Source organism: Eptesicus fuscus, chromosome 6 (genome assembly GCF_027574615.1).
Source record: "Eptesicus fuscus isolate TK198812 chromosome 6, DD_ASM_mEF_20220401, whole genome shotgun sequence".
Lineage (NCBI taxonomy): Eukaryota > Metazoa > Chordata > Mammalia > Chiroptera > Vespertilionidae > Eptesicus > Eptesicus fuscus.
The window spans coordinates 24,429,126-24,449,511 of NC_072478.1; the positions used below are offsets into that span (position 1 = coordinate 24,429,126).

The 20,386-nt window shown below is 52.8% G+C and overlaps 1 protein-coding gene across 1 annotated transcript in view; it reads left to right on the forward strand.

Moving 5' to 3' along the window:
* Positions 1–766: 766 nt before the first annotated feature.
* The window catches only part of OLFM2 (olfactomedin 2), a 68,549-nt gene continuing 48,929 nt past the window's right edge, over positions 767–20,386 (forward strand). The window contains exon 1 of the mRNA XM_008158079.3: positions 767–773. The gene's annotated coding sequence lies outside the window, so the exon portion shown is untranslated. The remainder of the gene's footprint in view (positions 774–20,386) is intronic.

A 20,386-nucleotide genomic window follows, 5' to 3' on the forward strand; every position in this document is an offset into this window, starting at 1 on the left:
ACTTTGAGTGGCAGGGCCCTGGGGAATGGGACTTGGGGTGAGGGGAGTGAAAACAGGGTGCCCCCTTTGGGCGCCAGGCCCACCCTGCTGGTCATCCCCGGCGGCCTCTGGTCCGTCTCAGGCGACCTGTTTTTGCTTCTCACTCCCAGTCTGTATCTACTACACCCCTCCCCCATGCCCAATTTCACAGGCTTTGACTCAGTTTCCCTCTGGATTCTTGAGTTCTTTAAGGGGAGAGCCTCTCAATTTCTCGCTTTGCTATCAGGCCTTCCTCCTACTCCCCCCGCGCCTCTGGGTCCCCCTCCTGTCCCCATTTTCAGCGTGGAAAAGGTCCAGGGAGGTGAAATTTACAAACACGTGACGGAACCCCTCCCCCACCTCCGTGACCCGCCTGCATAATGGCCTGGGGGCGCTGCGGGGTTTTGTCTCGCGCTACCGTCCCCAGAGCGGGCTCCCCAACATCCGCGTCCCCAGACCCCCTGGGTCGGCGCCCAGAGACCAGCTGGGGGCGGGGCTGGGGGGCGGAGCCCGTAACAAAGACTCGGCGAGAGAGGGGGCCGGGGGCGGGGCGGAATCCCAGCCGCCGGGGAGGCGGGGGAGGCGGCAGCCGAGGGTCGCCCGGCCGGGCGGGCGGGGTCGCGCCTGGTGGCGGTCCCCGCGCGAAGGCGCCGCGCGGGCGGGTGGGGGGACCGGGCGGGGGGCGCGTCATGTGGCCGCTCACGGTCCCGCCGCTGCTGCTGCTGCTGCTGCTGTGCTCAGGCCTCGCCGGACAGGTAGGGGCCCGGCAGGCAGGTGCGGGCGCAGGGGGCTCCCGGAGCGGAGGGCGGCTCGGCGGGTTCCCTCGGAAACGGGGTTTGGGGCTCCCCGAGGCCCCCAGGGCTGCGAGGGGCGGAGGTCGCCGCGGGGGAGGGGCTGGAAGGTCCACTCTGGCTTTGGGGGACAGAAGTAGGGCTTCAGATCCAGATGGTTTGAGGGACAGTCTGACCCCAGCTTCGAGGTTTTCGACTCCTCGGTGACCCGGAGCCCACCACGCCCGCCATCTCGCTGGAGCTGAGGGGGGCTGGGGGCTGGGGGGGACTTCAGGGGGCTTTGGGGTGTCGCTTACCCTTCACTCCCCCATCATGGCTGGAGGTGCCCAGCTTCCGAAGCCCCCCACTCTTCGCCTGCACCCCGAGGTGGAGAAGGGGGCGGGGCTCACGTGTGAGTGACTGACGGGGACATGTGTGAGGGGCCGATGGGTGCTGGGTAAACGTGTGTCTTTGTGTCATGGCTGGGTGTGACTGAGTTCGTGTGGCTGTGCTGGTGTGGGTCCAGCTGTGCGTGAGCTGGTGTGACAGGGAGGCTGTTGGTACGCGAGGAGGAGCCTGCGTGGCTGTGGCTGGGAGGCTGGGGTAACAGTGTGGGCTTGTGAGGCTGTGCCTGGGGGTTGGGTGTCTGACTGGTGATGTGACAGCAAGTAAGGACTTCATCCTGGCTGAATGGGGGCAGCTGTCGCTGAGCGGAGAGGACTGTGTGTGGCAGTGTCCACCTGCCGGGGGGGGGGGGTGCCCTACAAAATGCCTGTGACCAGGTGTCGCTGTGTGAGAGCTTTGAGGTGACAGTGCGCTGTTTGGTGCCTTTGAGTAAATCGCTTAAAAGGGGGTGTGAAGAAGCATGCTCAGGACCTAGCTGTGTGTGCAATGTGTGCACCCATGCGTGTGCATGTGCGTGTGTGCGTGTGTATGTGCAATGTGTGCACCCATGCGTGTGCGTGTGTGTGTGCGTGTGTGTGTTGGTGGTGCCTCGAACACGCCGTTTGTGCCTTCACAGAAGCAGGTCTCCCTCTCCATGCTGCCCCATCTCTTGGGCAGGCTTGGAGGATCTTGCAAAATGGGGGGGTCCACGCTTTCTTCAGCTATTGGGAAACCTGTCTCCTCCTCCATCTTGGGGGTGGGAGCACCCTCGGGCTCGCAGATCTGTGGGAACTCAGAGGGAAGCTGGAACTGGGGAAAAAAAAAAACTGAAATCACAGGGAATGTTTATTAATTAAGTGCTTCTTCTGTACTGGGCACCGTTTCAAGCACAAGCATGAATGAAGTCATTGAATTCTCCCAGCACTCCCCTGGTGAATGCTATTGTTACCCTCATTTAACAGAGGGAGAAACTGAGGCACAGAGAAATTAAGTCACTTGCTCAAGCTCAGAACCCTTGGGAGTGGCAGAGCTGGAATTCCACAGAGGCTGTGTGGTTGCGGGGTACACATGTTTACCCTCTTGTGAAATAATCCACTCCCTGGTGTGGACAGCACCTGGGCAGACACGAGGAGGGGGTTTAGGTAGAAGCTCCAAGGAAACCAGCCCTCGCACATTCTCTTTCCTGGTCAAGAGAGGAAAGGAATCAGACCCTGGTACCCCAACCTGAAAGGGGCGCTGGGGGGGACGGTCAGACTCTAGATAGGATTTTCAAGGAGAGGTTAGGGGGTCCCCTTTCTCAAGGACTCCTCTGTGTTCCCATCTTTGGACCCACACACTGGGCGGGATAGGAGGCATGCTGGGTACCCAGCATCAGGCTGCACATAGTAGGTGCTCAATCGGCACCCCGGATGTGAACCAGGGAAAAGTAAAGAGAGTAAACTGGGAAAGAGACAAGAGATCAAAAGAGGCTTATACTTTAGCATTTGCTGGGAAAAAATGAACCAGGAGTGAAGTTGAATTTGATTTCCAAGAAGGATCCTTGCAACCACCACCTGGGTGCTGTCCCCCCGCCCCTCCCCAACCCGCCCCTCCCCCAACTCCCGCCCCCCGCCCCTGCCAGCCCCGAGGAACTCTAGTTTTCCTGTCTTCCAGCCAAGATTGGCCAGGGGTGCGGGAGAGTGTGTAAATCTTACAGACCCAGGGCGGGGAGGGTGTGGTCTGGGGCGGGGCTAGCATGAGGTTTCCTGGGGTGCACGGCTAACCTGGGGTCAGTGGAGGCGGGGCTAAATGGCGGGCGGGCGGGGCTAAACTGGCCGTTGGGGCGGGGCTAGTGAGGTCCCACCACCCGCTGCAGTTCCCGCAGGCGGCCACCTCGGGCAATACAGTGTCGTAAACCGCCCTCAGCCCCCAGCTTGCCCACCAGCCTGACGCCCCAGGGAGGGAAGGGGTCTGAGGAATGGATGCTCTGTCCCCTCTCCGCCCCCTGCAGCGCTTCCCAGAGCTCCCTCTTCGGTCCCTGCTGGGCCCTGGGCACCACCAAGGGGTCCGTTCTAGGAAGCATTCATTCGTCCATTCTACCAGCCGACATGATTAAAGCCCTGGGATGCAGCCATGAACCAAGTAATCAAATCCTTGCTCTCCTGGAGCCGGTCTTCTGCAGGAGAGACAGACAAGAATGGAATAAATACACAGCACAATGCCAGAGCTCAGTGTATAATACAGTGCAGGTGTCATAAAGAAGGAGGGGAAGGGAATTAAAGAGCGATGGTGGTGGGGTGGGGGCCGTCTTAGCAGAATGGTCAGGGACAGTGTCTCTAAGGAGGTGGTATCTAAGGCCACACGTGAAAGAGGTGAGAGAGGGAGCCTTCTGGTATCCAGAGGGAAAGCAAGTGCAAAGTCCTGAGGTGGAAACAAACTTGGTGAGTTTGAGGAGCAGCGAGAAGGCTGGTGTGGCTGGAGAGGAGTGAGCAAAGGGAAGTTGTGGGGGAGAGCGGGAGGGGGAAGGCCACATGGGAACTTGTGGGCTGTGGGCAGGAGTTTGGATTTGACCTTGAGAGCAGGGGAGTAGCACCTGTCAGAGGAGTCGTCCGTCCTTCCAGGGTCTGTCTGGGGTGTCCTAGGTGTGGCCCGTGAGTGCCGTGGAGCTACCAGAGAGCTTTCCCTGTGGGAAAGATGCCTCCTTCCTGACCACTAGGTCCTCCCTAAGATCTAGCGACATCTTTGGCACTATCTGGGTTTGGGGTCACCTCTTTTCTGGGGTTCCCATGGGATAGGACAGGAGTAGTAGTTCAGTTTGTATTGCATGCCTCAGGGCCATTCCCTCTGCCTGGGACACGGCTCCCCCACGATTTGTAGCTACGTGACCCCCTCTCTTTCCTTTTGCTTAAATGGCACCTCCTCCAACAGGCCCACCTTGAACACCCACTGTCATTCTCTGAGCTCTTGATGTAGTTTTCTTCATAGCCTTCATCGCTGTCTTCACACATTTGTTTATTCATTCACAGGTGCTCAACAAATATTTGTTGAATGGATGAATGGATGGATGAATTCCCCTCGTCCTCACAGAATCTTTTCTTTCTCCAACTGTGGGACTGCTGTGCCCCGGGAAAGTCGGGGAAACACTGCCCCTTGCACCATCCCATCCCCATTTCTAGTCAACCACTCTCCTGGGTAGGGAGCGTCAGGGAAACCCCTCTTCCCTGCGCCTAAAATTCCACATTACCGGGCGCCGTTATTTGGAGTTAGACACTGTTTTAGTAGGCCCCTGTGGAAAATGTAAATGTCCCAGGTGGAGGGCAGTAAAAGGAAATCTTAAGGACTCGCAGTTAATAAATGAATTGGATATTTTCTTCCCACGGAAGATCGGGGTTGGTACTGGGTGACACCTAGTGGTGGAATAAGGTCGGTGCAGAGACTGTGCGTGTGTGTGTGTGTGTGTGTGTGTGTGTGTGTGTGTGTGTGTGACTATGGCAAAGCTGTGCTGGCTGGTGTCCCTGTGTGTGTCACGGCCCCGTCCAGGGTGAAGCAAGTGAAGCGCTCGCCGCTGGTGCAAAGTTGAAGGGGTGCCCCAAAGCACCAAAACCAAGATAAGTAATAAATTAACGCAATATCTTAAGAACATAAAAATTCATTCAAAAAATCTACAATAAACAAAACTTTAAATAAAGACAGAATCCAACTCTGCACTTGCACCACTCACATCACTTGCCTCGCCATAACCCTGGCTCTAAAGGAGTGTGTCTGTAGTGCCTATGGGTATGTGTTTAGGGATTGTGCACTTGGCATTGACCAAGCTGGGCACGGAGACGTGTGTGCCATAATCATGCCTGTGGGTGTGTACACCCGTGACATCTGTGTCCTTAGGTGTTGACCCTGTGGGCGTGTGTGTATTTCTCATGAGCCCGGCAGCTGGTGTGGGCAGTGACTTTGTGTCCCCGGAATTCACTGCCAGTGCTCGGGAGGCAGGGACCTGCTGTTTTCCTTTATTCATGCCTTTGTGTGTTCCCTTAGGAAGCATTCACTGGGAGCCTTCTGTGTGTCGAACCTTAAACCAGACACCAAAGGCTGGGCAACAGTGTGAGCTGTCGAGGGGTGGGATGGAAGACTCAACTTGTGTGATGTTGGGTCTGGCTGTGCTGGGGAGGAGGGAGTTGTGACAGAAGCAGGAGACTTTGTTCCCGCTGTTCGGGAGCTCTTGTCTGAGAACATCAACGTGTCTTCACACCCAGAGTGGAAGCCTGATCTGTGTTATACTCATCTACTCCGCGACGAAACAAGGAGAAAGCAGATGGAGCAGAGAGCAGGCGGAATAGACTCTACCAGTGGCTGTTCCCTCTTCCTCTGCACACGGTCCTAACAATCCTGGGCAAGGAAGACAGGGAGCCACAGTGCGGAAGACAGAAACCGAAAGGCAGGGTCTGCTGAGGCCACTGAATGATATGGCAAACAGCTCCTGACCTTTTAGGCCCTGAGAGAGTTGCGGTTATTCACAAGAAAAGCGCACGATATGTATACATCATCGTTCCCACGTGAAAGACAGCAGGCGAGGCACCGGGGATGTGGAGGGCTGTGACGCAGCTCGCTGTGGAGGGGTTCTCAGGGCCACGGTGGGGAGCATGCAGCAGGCACAGGGTACAGTGTGTAAAATGCCAAGAGTCAGGCAGGCGTCCTGGAGGAGGTGGCATATGAGTGGGGCCTCGAAGGATGAGTGAGTGAAGATTGGAGGGTGGACATTCCACGCAGCAGCGGGTTGTTGGCCGAGCTAGCGATGCGTACAGGACGCGGTGGGTTGTGAAAACAGGAATCCGGTGGGGTGGGGAGGGTGCGCATGGGGAGGTGGGGAAGGAGGTGAGCTTGGGGAGGTAGGCTGTAATCTGGCTGTAAGGAGCTTGCGGGCTGGTTAAGGAGTTTACAATTTTTTGAGCTGACAGTAGGAGGCCATGGAATGGAGTGTGTGTGCATGTCTCTCTGTGTGTGTTTCAATAGAAGGTCTTTAAAAAAATCAGCAAAATACACACACAATTTATACTCTTATCCATTTTAAGTGTACAATTCAGTTGTATTAAGTACATTCATGTTTTTATTTTATTTTTAAAGAAATATATATTTTATCCATTTCACAGAGGAAGGGAGAGGGGAGAGAGAGAATCATTGATTGGCTGCCTCCTGCACGCCCCCTACTGGGGATTGAGCCCATAACCCAAGCATGTGCCCTTGACCAGAATCGAACCTGGGACCCTCCAGTCTGCAGGCCGACGCTCTATCCACTGAGCCAAACCAGCCAGGGCAGTGCATTCGGGTTTTTGTGCAACCATTACTTACCAGCATCCATCTCCAGCACTCCTTCATCTTCCTGAACTGAAACTTTGGCCCCCAATAAACAATAACTCCCCATCCTCCCTCCCCCAGCCCCTGATAAACATTTTACTTTCTGTCTCTACGAATCTGGTTCCTCTAGGGAACTCATATAAGTGGAGCCATGCAGTATTTTTCTTTTCGTCACTGCCTTACTTCACTTAGCATCATGTCCTCCAGGTTCGTCCATGTTGTAAAAAGGCATTTCATTCTTTCTGGGGGGCTGCATAATATTAATCGTACGTCTATGCCACATCTTGTTTTTCCATTCATCCTTTGGTGGGCACTTGGGTTGCTTCCACCTTTTGGCTAGTGTGAATAACAATGCTGTTAGGAACATGGGTGGACAAATATCTTTCAAGAACTTTCTTCCAGTTTTTTAAAAATATATATGTTTATTGATTTAGAGAGGAAGGGAGAGGGAGATAGAAACATCAATGATGAGAGAGAATCATTGATCAGCTGCTTCCCGCACTCACCCCACCGGGGATTGAACATGTGTCCTGACCGGGAATCGAACGGTGACTTCGTGGTTCATAGGTCGATGCTCAACCACTGAGCCATGCCAACTGGCCTCTTCCAGCTCTTTTGAATGTATACCAGAAGTGGGAGTGCTGCATTATATGGTAATAATGTATTTAAGGATTTTTTCATTTTAAACAAGAAGTTTAAATAACAAGATGCTTGACTTAAAGGGAAAACTATCTAGGATTCATTTCTTTTAGAGTAATGTATCCTTTCTTAAAGACAGATCGCCCTCCATGTAACAGCTACATACAAAAAAGTTATAAAATTGTCCTTAGTTTTACAACAATAAATGAAAAACATTAAAATTCTGCAATCAAACAAGGTGTGCAAGGATCCTTATGTTCTTGTTAAACAGTGAGAGCAAAATAACTTACTGGAATATAAAGGGGGTACTTTCACAGAACCAGTATTTTTCCCCAGCCCATCTCCATTTGATGTCGATCAAAACATACCATTGGCCATTTATTTTACAAAATGCAAATGTTGTGCATGTACAACAGTTAATTTATGCACAATAAGAGAATGGGGATGGGGAAATGGCGGTGTCCTAATTGAGACTGTCTCCTTGCCCTGGAGGAACCGAGTTGTGGATAAAGTAGCGGGTTCCCTTCGTAGTGGACGCCTCCCGCCCGCTGCCAGAACACATCAGTTGTGTCTTCATCCTCCCTTTCCACCTGGGCCGGCGTGTCTGTGTCATTGATTGGCTGCCTGTCAAATCAGAATCTGATCTGCCTCACCGGCAAACCCTGTCCTTCACAATAGGCCTTCATTCGTTTACTAAGTGGCCTGTGCCTCAATCTTCAACTGTACCCAGAGCCATCCTGCCCCGACACCTTCAAATTAACATGATCACCTTCTTAGTCTTTTTTTTTCAAATTTAATAAATCTTTATTGCTCAGATTATTACAATTGTTTCTCCCTTTTCCCCCCCATAGCTCCCCTCCACCTGGTTCCCACCCCACCCTCTGCTCTTATCTACCCCCTCACTGTCCTCATCCATAGGTGTACGCTTTTTGTCCAGTCTCTTCCCGCACCCCCACACCCCTTTCTCCCTGAGAATTATCAATCCACTCCCATTCTATGCCCCTGATTCCATTATATGCACCAGTTTATTCTGTTCCTCCGATTTTTAATTCACTTGATTTTTAGATTCACATGTTGATAGATATGGATTTGTTGTTCATAATTTTTATCTTTACTTTTTTCTTCTTCTTCCTCTTCTTAAAGAATACCTTTCAGCATTTCATATAATACTGGTTTGGTGGTGATGAACTCCTTTAGCTTTTTCTTATCACATTCTTAGTCCTGACTCCGTGGGCGTTTTGTTGACTCGTGTGGGAGCCGCTTCACAAAAGGCGAACCAGTGTGGGAGCCGCTTCACAAAAGGCGAACCAGGTCCGCCCCGAATGAGCACACAAGCAGCTCGAGGAGCCGGTGATGCATTTAAGTTTTTGAGGCACTCCCATACTGTTTTCCATCGTGGCTGCCCCATTTCCCATTCTCACCAGCGGTGCACAAGCATTCCAATCTCTCCACATCCTCACTAGCACTTGTTACTATCTGACTTTTGATTCTGGCCCATCCTCATGGGGGTGAGGTGCTCTCTCGCTGTGGCTTTGATCTGCATTTCCTTAGGGGCTTAGTGAGGCAGAGCATCTTTTCATGTGTTTATTGGCCATTGGTACATCTTCTTTGGAGAGATGTCTAGCTAAGTCCTCTGTCTGTTTTTAAATTGGGTTGTATTTGTTATTGTTGTTGTTTAAAGAGGCTTTAAAGCCAGGAACGAGATGTGGTTGGATCTGTGCGAGGGACAGATCCTCTCGCTATAACATGGAAGACAGACTGGAGTGGGAAGAGTAAAGGTGTGAAGACAGAATTATTTCAGGAGCTGACAAGGCCCGAGGCAGATTGGTGGCAACCAGAGGCGCAGCAAGCCTAACACTTGGGGGTGGTGAGCGGAGGGAGGGTACCTCTCATTGTCTGGTGTCTGAAGTCCTTAACGAGGCCTACTGGCTCCTTCCCACATCCTCCTGGAATTCCGAACCAGGCGAGAAGCAGAGATGACAGGAGAGAGACTGCGCTGAGAGGAGAGAAAAAACAGCTCTTCCAAGGGGGGGATGGAGGGGAAAGAGACATATTTCAACACCACTTCCCAAAACTTGCTGTAACCAAGAAAAAAACCCTAAACCCAGCCACAGGCTAGAAGGCTCACACCATTTGTATTCTGAGGGACACAGAGCGGTGTGTGCGTGGACAGGAATTCATACCCTGTTTTATGTGTGGGCTGAGATGGCCCAGACGACAGAGGCCACTTGGCTTGCTGCCAAGGACACTTCGTTTTGCTTGGTGTGTGATTTCTAGCTTTTCTACTGGAAAGCTCTATTATTTTTTACCTGCTGCCCATCAGAGATGGAACTTATGTTTTATGCTTGATGCCCTAATTCATATTTTTGAATACATTTCCTCTTGACATGAAACCTGCACAAATCGTAAAGGTGCAGCTTGACACGTTGTCTGGAGGTGACATAGTGTTACCAGCACCAGGCCAAGAAACAGAACTTTGCCCGACTGGCATGGCTCAGTGGTTGAGCATCGACCTATGAACCAGGAGGTCACGGTTCGATTCCGGTCAGGGCACATGCCTGGGTTGTGGGCTCGATCCCCCGTGGGGGGCTGGGGGGGGGGGAGTGCATGCAGGAGGCGGCCGATTAATGTTTCTCTCTCATCATTGATGTTTCTCTCCCTCTCCCTTCCTCTCTGAAATCAATAAAAATATATTATAAGAAAAAGAAACAGAACTTGGCAAAAATCCAGAGACGCCCTCATGCTCCTTCCAGGTACCCGCTCCACCCCCCTCCCTCAGAGTAACCCACCATTAAGCTGACATCTCTCACCACACGCTGGTTTCACCCACTTTTTAACTTCATGAAGTCATGAAGTGTGTAGTTTTTGGTATTCAGTTTCTTCTACTCAGCATAGTGTTTGTAAGATTCCTCCATATGGTTGTTTTGTGATAGATCGTGTGTTTTCATCTCTTTGTGGTGCTCCATTGTGTGAATATACCATGATATATCTGGTTTAGGCTTTTGGGTTGGTGATGTTTGTGGCTGACACAAACAGTGCTGACGTAGACACTCTGACACATGTCTGTAAGGATGTTTGGCTATATGTGTTCAGTAGATTCTTTTCATTCACAGTAGTTATCCTAAATAATAAAAGCCTAATATGCTAAGTGTTCGGTCGTCCATTCGTGCATTCAACCAGTCAAAGTGTAATATGCTAAGGTTGCTCCACCGCTCACTATGGCATGCACTGACCACCAGGGGGCAGACACTCAACCCAGGAGCTGCCCCCTGGTGGTCAGTGCAGCTCAGCCAGAAGCCAGGCTCACAGCTGGCGAGCGCAGCAGCAGTGGCGGGAGCCTCTCCGGCCTCTGTGGCAGCACTAAGGATGTCCGACTGCCAGCTTAGGGGAGTGGGCCTAAGTCGGCAGTTGGACACCCCCCAAGGGCTCCCAGATTGCAAGAGGGTACGGGCTGGGCTGAGGGACCCCCCACCCCCTGAGTGCACAAATTTTGTGTACCGGGACTCTAGTGTTCTACATAATAAAAGCCTAATATGCAAATCGTCCAAACAGAATGACCGGTGGGACGACCGGTCGCTATGATGCGCACTGACCACCAGGGGGCAGACGCTCAATGCAGGAGCTGCCCCAGCCTACAGGCCCCAGGCCAGCCATGGCGGGTGCCAGCAGGGGGCCCCCCTGATTGCCCTGCTGGTCACCCCACAGGTCAGCCCTGATTGCCGGCCAGGCCTTGGGACCCTACCCTTGCACGAATTTCATGCACCAGGTCTCTAGTGTTCTAGAAAGACCCCGCGGACATGGAATTAACAAATACTGAATCACCGCAGGGTTAGATTCCTGCAAGCCTCTGGTCACAACGTATTTGTGGACCAAACAATAGCAGCCTTGTTTTATATGTGTTTCTGTTTAAAACACCCTATTTAATATAAATTGTGGGTTCCTTAGCATCGAACTCACAGTCAATGGCAGTATAACTCATACCTGAATGAAATTTATCGACCGGACATATTTTCTCCTGAAGACCCACCCCAGCCTTCTTGTGCTTGGAGACGCTAGACAGCCCTTCAGCACTATGCGTAGGAGCTGCTTAAAATAGAGAAATCACCAGTAAGAACCATGAAAATGTGAACAATTTGGCACTCAATAGACTGAAAAGGACATGTTTACAGTTAGGAGAGCTGGAACAAGAAGGCAGAGCATGGCTGAGGGTGACCACATTTTTTCCCCTCTGTGCGTGTCCACGAATGACCACAAAAACCCTGCGACTATTGATTTGTGGGGTTATAAGTAAATAGTAATGAGTAGGCAAGCTTGCCAATACAAAATCTGCCAATAGGGAGACTCAACTGTGTATACCCAAGAGTAGGATTGCTGGTTGTGGGGGGTATACAGAGCTTTAGGAGATATTACCAAGCAGCCTTCCAAGCTTCCGAAGGTTCTTCAAAGAGTTTACCAATTTATTCTTCCACCAGTACTGGCCAGCTCTTCCACATCGCCACAACAACTGGTGGTGTCTTTTTCATTTCAGACATTCTCATGGGTGTGCAGTGATATCACTTTATGGGCTTAATTTACAGTTCTTTTTTAAAAATATATTTTTACTGATTTCAGAGAGGAAGGGATGGGGGGAGGAGAGAAAGAGAGAGAGAGGGAGAGAGAGAGAGAGAGAGAGAGAGAGAGAGAGAGAGAGAGAGAGAAACATCAATGATGAGAGAGAATCATTGATTGGCTGCCTCCTGCAAGCCCCCTACTGGGGTCAAGCCCACAACCGGGGCATGTGCCCCAACCTGGAATTGAACTGTGACCTCCTGGTTCATAGACTGATGCTCAACCACTGAGCCACACAAGCCAGGCTAATTTACAGTTCTTGATGACTGACAGTGCTAACTACCTTTGCACATGTTTATGTACTACTCAGGTATTTCCATTTGTGAAATGTCTGTTCAAGTCTTTTGCCCATTTTTTCTATTAGGCTGCCAGCCTTTTCCTTATTGATTTGCAGGAATATCTCTATCTATACATATTTTATATAAATAGAAAATCAGGATATGAGTTCTTTATTGGACATAGGATTGCAGATACCTCCCGTTACTCTGTGGCTTGTCTTTTCATTCTCTTCATGGTATCTTTGATCAATAAAAGTTTAAAATTTTAATGTAGTTCAAATGATTTTTTCCTTCAAGGTTAGTGCTTGCTACTGTCCAGTTTTAGTGATCTTTGTCTACCTCAGAGTAATGAGGATATCCTTCTATATTTTCTTCTAAAAGCTTTATTGTTTACCTTTCACCTTTAGGATGTACCATCTACCTGGAGTTGATTTTTGCATATGATGTGAGGTAGGGATCAACATTAATTCTTTCCCCTATGAATAGGTCTGATGGACTCAGCACCATGTAACCTGTCTATCTGGGATAGAATCCTGGGGGCCTTTGGGAAAGTTTCTTAGCATCTCTGTGCCTCTATTTCCTCATTTTAATTAGAACCATGTCTACTTCATAGTGGTATTCTGAGGGTTAAATGAGTTATTACATGTATGTCACTGCAAACAGTGCCCAGGACATGATATGTATTTAACAAACCTTAGCAATAATTGTTATGGTTTCTGACAGATGTTAATGTTTTTCCTCCTGGGAATTCTCAGGGGAAAAAACATTACTTTCCATGGCTCCCAGTCTTAGTGCATGCAGGCTGCTATAACAGAAAACCACAGACTGGGTGGTTTATAAACAACATAGATTTCTATCACACACACAAAAGACATTTACATCGCACAGTCCGGAGGGCTGAGAAGTCCAAAACCAAGGTGTGAGCAGAGATGGTGCCTGGTGAGAGCCCACTTCCTGGTTCACCGGTAGTGTCTGCTTGCTGTGTCCTCCTCACATGGGGGCAGGGGCATGGGGGCTCTCTGGGGTCTCTTTTAGAAGGGCACTGTCCCGTTCAGGAGGCTCCACCCTCATGACCTAATCACCTCCCGAACACCTCACCTCCTAATACCATCGCCTTGGAGGTTGGGCTTCAACATGTGAATGTTGGCAGAACAAACATTCCATCTGCAGCACTCCCAAACACCATGCTTAGAGTGGTGATGGTGATGGAGCGGGGAGGACACTCTCTGGAGATATTTCTGCATCCAAATCAGCCGCATTGTTGCTGGCTTGACAGGCGGAGTAGGAAGCGAGAACAAAGGGGTAAAACGGAGCAAGATCTGTAGTTTCTAACTATGGGAACACCTGGGCTATGTTCCTGGGAAGCAAGGAGCATAGGGTGCAAAGTTTAAGGAAGAACTCATCCTCATGTCAGGGCAAGCACTGGGCACCTCAGGGGAGGGGCCTTGCAGGGGAAGTTTAAGAATGTTCCCTCTTTTAACAGTTTTATCCTATATAATAAAGAGGTGATATGCAAATTGACCATCACTCCGACACACAAGATGGCCGCCACAAGATGGCTGGCAGGGGAGGGCAGTTGTGGGCAATCAGGCCAGCAGGGGAGGGCAGTTGGGAGGGACCAGGCCTGAAAGGGAGGGCAGTTGTGGGCAATCAGGCCAGCAGGGGAGGGCAGTTGGGAGGGACCAGGCCTGAAAGGGAGGGCAGTTGTGGGCGATCAGGCCTGCAGGTAAGGGCAATTAGGGTGACTGGGCTGGCAGAGGAGGGCAGTTGGGGGGACCAGGCCTGCAGGGGAGGACAGTTGGGGGCAACCAGGCTTGCAGGGGAGGGCAGTTGGGGGCAACCAGGCCTGCAGGGGAGGACAGTTGGGGGACACCAGGCCTGCAGGGGAGGATAGTTGGGGGACACCAGGCCTGCAGGGGAGGGCAGTTGGGGGGGACCAGGTCTGCAGGGAAGGGCAGTTGTGGGGGACCAGGCCTGCAGGGGAGGGTAGTTGGGGGGACCAGGCCAGCAGGGGTGGGCAGTTAGGGCAATTGGGCCATCAGGGGAGGGCAGTTAGGGACAATCAGGCCTGCAGGGGAGCAGTTAGCCGTCGATCAGGCTGGAAGGGGAGTGGTTAGGGTGTGATCAGGCTGGCAGGCAGAAGCAGTTAGGGGCAATCAGGCAGGCAGGCGAGCAGTTGGGAGCCAGCGGTCCTGGATTGTGAGAGGGATGTCCGACTGCCTGTAGGTGGGATCGGGCCTAAACGGGCAGTCCGACATTCCTCGAGGGGTCCCAGATTGGAGAGGGTTCAGGCTGGGCTGAGGGACACTCCCACCCCCGTGCATGAATTTCATGCATCGGGCCTCTCGTTTAGGTATAATTTACATACCATAAAATCCACCTGTTTGAGTGTGCAATTCAATGGCTTTTAGTAAATTTACAGAGTTGTGCAAACATCACTTCCATCCAGTTTTAGGACATTTCTATCACCCCCCGCCCCCAAAAGATCCCTCGTGCCCATTTCAGTCCATCCTCACTCTCACCTGAAATTGTGAAATTGCTTGACATTAGTGATTGTCTGGTTCTTCCACTTAGCCAAATAGTTTGAGGCTTATCCATATTGTAGAATGTGTCAGTAGTTTGTTTCTTTTTGTTGCTGAATGGCATTCCATCATATGGGTGGACCAGTTTTATCCATTCACTAGTCGATGGGCATTTGGATGGTTTCCTTAATTATGAAAAATGCTGCTTTGAATATTCATAAATAAGCCTTTCCATGGACATGTTTTGATTTCTCTTGGGTAAATGGAATTGTTGGGTCTTATGGTAACTTCCTGTTTAACTTCTAAAGAAACTGCTAAGTTGGTTCTCAAAGTGGTTGCAACATTTCATACTCCCACTTGCAATAGGTTCTGGTTTTGCCGCATCATCACCAATACTTGGTACTGCCTTTTTAAAAATCCTCACCCAAAGATACATTTTTATTATTGATTTTAGAGAGAGAGGAAGGGAGGGAGGAGAGAGAGAGAGAGTGAGAGAGACATCGAGACATCAATATGAGAGAGAAACATCAATCTGCTGCCTCCAGTACATGCCAGGACCAGGACCAGGACCAGGGATTGAACCCACAGCCTAGGTATGCGCCCTGACTGGAAATCAAACCTGCAACCTTCCAGTGTACAGGTTGATGCTCCAACAACTGAGCCACCGGCCAGGGCAGTCCTGCCTTTTTGATTGGGGTTGTGCTGGTGGGTGCCACCTGCTCTAGCCCCACTGTGAAAGGCACAAGTGGAGCTGCCCAAGAAGCAGATGGGCACAGGCGTCTCAGTTCCAGGTGGAGATCTGGGCTGTAGATATACCCCCAGCTGTAGGTTTATTTAATCAGTCATTCAGCAATTTCTTGGGCCAATTACTGCCCTAAGTCTTGGGGATGCAGCTGTGAAAAATACAGACTTGTGAAATGGCAAGTCTAATGGAGCAGACAGACCATAAAGAATAGAATGTCACATGCTGTTCAAAAAAATAGAGCAGTGGAAAGGATGGAGAGTGGTGTGGATGAGGTGGCCAGGGAAGGTCCATAATGGCCATATTACTCAGAGCCCAGTCAGGGAAACAAACTACTCTAGGGTTTCAAAGAGAGGGAATTTAATACAGGGAATTGGTTGAGTGTGAGATGGAAGAGTTGAGAAGCCAAACTGATGGCATGATCAGGGAATCCAGCAATAAGCCATAGTGCAAAGCTGTTAGAGGGACATGACAAAGGGTGATGTCATGAGAAAAGGGCTCTTGTGTGGGAGTTGGCTTCAACCACTCAGAATACCCTACCCCCACCCCTAGCTGAAGGAGAGAAATACCTTGGCTCCTTCCTTCCTCCCCACTTTCCAATCTCCCTCTGTTGTCTCCTATTGGATGAGTTTAACAGGAAGCCCGTGTGCAAGGGAACCTGGGAAATGTAGTTTTCTGGAGAAGGGTAGGGCATGTATCTTACCCATACAATGAGAGAACAGAGATATAAATGAAGTAAATGAGCAAACCATGTGTATCTGTGGTAATAGTGTTCTGGGTAAAGGACAGCAAGTGCTAAGCTCCTGAGGCCAGATGGAACCCAAACTCTGGCATGATGGTCTAGGCTAAGTGTACAGAGAGGGGCTGGGGACCTATGACAAAGCCTTGGAAAATATAAATATTTAGGGAGAAGGCAGGCAACAGTGATGGTACAGGTAGAGAAGTGGGGGCAGAACTAGAAATAATAAGGTGTCTGAAATCAAGGGACAAATGACTTTCAAGAAGGAGGGAATGGCCCAGCCGGTGTAGCTCAGTGGTTGAGCATCGACCTATGAACCAGGAGGTCACGGTTCGATTCCCGGTCAGGGCACATGCCTGGGTTGCGGGCTTGACCCCCAGTAGGGGGCATGCAGGGGGCAGCCTATCAATGATTCTCTCTTATCATGGATGTTTCTATCTCTCTCTCCCTCTCTTCCTCTCTGAAAGAAATAAAAAATATATTTATATAGAGATAGAAACATCCATGATAAGAGAGAATCATTGATAGGCTGCCTCCTGCACGCCCCCCTACTGGGGATTGGGCCCACAACCTGGGCATGTGCCCTGACTGGGCATCGAACCCGGGACCCTCTTCAGTCCGAAGGCCTATGCTCTATCCATTGAGCCAAACCAACTAGGGCTAAAAATATATATATTTTTTAAAAAGAAATAATTCTCTCATCTATTGAGATGATCAGGTGATTAAAAAAAGAAGAAGGAGGGAATGATCCATGAAGACTAACCTATGAGAGTGACTAAGTGAGGGCTCGTGTGAGGCTGTGGCACTGGCACATTGGAAGGCCATTAGCCGCTTTGGAGAGGAGTTTTGGAAGGATGGAGGAGGTGGGAGGAAGTAGAGACAGCAAGGGCAGATGTGAGTGAAGTCCACTCCTTAGAGAAGCTCGGCTGAAAGGAGCTAGGGCCGTTTCCTACAGCACCGATGCTGGGGGAGATTATCATTGGCTTCCAAATCCTCTCAGCCAGGAGGCTTGAAGCCCAGTGGTTTTGGCATCTAAAATCAGACCTGGGACCCCCTTTACCTGCTGGGTCACCCTGAGCTGGTCCCCTCTCCTCGCGGAGCCTAGTTTCCGCACCTGTAAATAGGGAAGTCACTGTACTTTTCATGGGAGGTTGCAACGACTGCTCAGCAAGCAAATCTGCAGTGTTCAGCCCTCATAAATGCAAGCGATAGCACAAGTACGCAAGGACACATCTCATTTTTTAAAGCTCAATACCAGTTGCAAATAATAAGAACGGCGGCCCGGCCGGCGTGGCTCGGTGGTTGAGCGTCGATCTATGAACCTGGAGGTCACGGTTCGATTCCGAATAGGTGCATATGCCTGGGTTGTGGGCTCGATCCCCATTATGGGATGTGCAGGAGGCAGCAGATCAATGATTCTCTCTCATCATTGATGTTTCTATTTCTCCCTCTCCCTTCCTCTCTGAAATCAATTATATATATATATATATATATATATATATATATATATATATATATATATATCTTTTAAAAGAACAGCGGTTACTATATATGAAACACCATGTCCCAGACACTCTGCAAAATGCTTTACAAGCACCATCTCTCCCGCCCCCCGCCCCCCCCCCCCCCCACTCTCCCCAGCTCACTCTGCTCCAATCACAATGGCCTCCTCCCTGGTCCTTGAACACTTATGCTCCTGCCCAGGGCCTTTGCACTTGCTGTTCCCACCGTCTGGAACTCTTCCCTCAGATATCCAAATGGCTCCCTCCCTACCTTCTTCAAATCTCTGCTCAAATGTCCCTTTCCCCAAACCACCCTGCTTAAGGTTTACTCCGAATTTATTTATCCGCCCCACCCGAATCCCCATGTCTTATTTCACTTTTGTTTTCTTATTTCTTGTCTGATTCACCCCACAGAATGTTCATGGACACAAAGGCAGGCATTTTGTTTGTTGTTCGCAGTGCCTGGGGCGTGTGTGCTCAATATCTTTCACTGATTCTCAGGACACCGGAGCCCTTTACCCACATTCGGTCCGTGGTCCTTACAACCACCCACTTGGCAGATGAGGAAACTGAGGCAGAGAGAAGTCATTGTCGGATGTCACACAGGGGCAGAACCTGCCTCCCTCCCTGTTGCTAAGCCCAGAAAAGAAGGACCGTTCCAGGCACGCACCCCCGTGTTCAGGGCTGCTCCCCAGGCGAGACCTTGCAAAAGCCTGAGTCATCGCCGCCTCCAGACGGCGGCGGCCCGGACTGAGGGCGGCGGCGGCGCGAGGTGATGCGGGGACGCCAGGAGGGGGCGTGAGTGCGGGGAAAACAGAGGAAATTAAACTCGCCGGGCGCTCCTCCGGCAGCCTCGCCGCCCCCGCCGGCGGCTGGTGCGTGGGTGGGAGGTGCGGGGGCTCTGCACGCCCGGTTCCCCCAAGCAGGGGTGGGCCCCGCAGCCCCGGGGCCTGGAGGAGGGTCCCCGGTGTCAGTTCCCGCCCGCACTCCAAGTTCCAGTTGTGACTGGAGAGCCGCCGGGGACTCGTCTGCAAAAGGCTGCCCGTCTCCGCTGTACCCGGCCACCGTGCCGCCCCCGGTGCACCGGGGAATCCTCCGCTGCCCTAGTGACCCCCATTTCCGCACCTTTCTCCAAGTCACCGCGTCTACCGGCTTCGGACCCGCCACTCTGGGCTTCCCTGGTTCTGAAACGACCCAGAGAGGCCCAGGTCCCAGGAAAGCCCCTTCCTTCCCCAGGAAAAGGAGACTCTGGGCTGCGGGGTTCATGGGGGCGCACCATCCTGCCCGCCCTCCCCGCAGACTCTCCTGCCTGTGTCCCGGGTTTTAGACAGCGGGGCTGCTGTCCTAACCGGAGATGCGTGGGGACTTGGGACTCCGGTCCCCTGCCAGCGTGGGGTGGTCGCGGGGGCCGGGCGCCAGGGATTCTGAGCGCGAGGGTGGTCCGGGAACCCCGCTGGTGGTGGGAAAGGGGGCGACACCGCTGGGGCGGGGCTGGGGGCGCGGGGCGGGTAGGGGCGCGGAGGTGGTCCCTCTCCGGGAGGGGCGTTCCCGGGCTGGGGGGCGGCCAGCCTGGGGAGGGGTGTGGGGCAGTCGGGGCGCCCCCCGCCCCCCGCCGGGCTCCGGGCCTCGGCCGTGACGTCACGGCGGCTGGAAGTGCCCGGCGCGGAGGCGCGGGAGGGGGCGGGGGCCGAGCCGGCGCTTTATAAGCGGAGCCCGCCCGGCGCGCGGAGCCGCAGCCCGCGTCCCTGAGCCCCCCGGCCGGCGGGCCCGACCCCAGCTCGCGCTCGCGCCCCCGGGGCGGCTGGGCGGCGAGGGACGGAGCGCCAGGCGGCGGGCGGGAGCAGGGGCGCGCGGCGGGCGGCCGCGGGGCATGAGGCAGGGGCGCGATGTCGGTGCCGCTGCTCAAGATCGGGGCCGTGCTGAGCACCATGGCCATGGTCACCAACTGGATGTCGCAGACGCTGCCCTCCCTCGTGGGGCTCAACGGCACCGTGTCCCGCGCCGGCGCCTCCGAGAAAATCGTGAGTGGCTGCCGCGCGGGGGGCGCTCCCGGGGGGGCGTGGTGCCCGTGCAGCCGCCGCCGCCGCCGCAGCCCCCGGGGACCCCCGGCCCCCAGTTTCCCGGCCCGGGGGCGCCCTCTGGGGGCCGGGGGCCGGGCGCAGAGGCGGCGGGCCCGGGACCCTCCGCTGCTGTTACTGCTGTTTCTTATTATCAGTGAGCAGCGTCCAGAGTGGCAACGATGTACGAGGCTCGCTCCGCCCGGGGCGGAGGCGGCGGGGCCCGGGCGGGTGGGACAGAGCGGAGGTTAGGGTGGGGGACCCTGCCTCTGAACGGGGCAGCCTCGGGGTCTCCGAGTGCCTCCACCTTCAGGATCGGAGTCTCCCTGTTGGCGTCGGTGTCTCCGAATAGTGCCGTGTCTGTCTGTCCCTCTCTGTCTGTCTGTTCCTTTGCCTGTGGTTTGCTCCTCTGTTTCTGTCTCTCCCTGTCTCTGTTGCGCTGTCTCTGACTTTGTATCTCTTTTTATGTGTATGTGTGTGTCTCTCCCCCCCCCCCCCCAGCATCTCCCTCCTCATTGCCTGCCTTACCACGTGCTGAATATTTATTCCCATAACCTGCCCTCCCAGAAGGGTCTCAGCCCGGGCGGGGGCTGACGCTGCCCCCGAAGCTCCAGTCCTGCCCCCTCCCCCACGCCATCCTATCCGCTATCACCTTCATCCTCTAGCTTTCCAGCCACAGAGCTGGAGGGGAGGGAGGGGTTTATAATGGTGGTCCTGGTGTCCTGAGGAGAGGCGGGGAGGCATCCTCCATGGAAAACTTCCCTCAGCCTCCTCCAGCGATGTCCCTCCCACCCCTTCC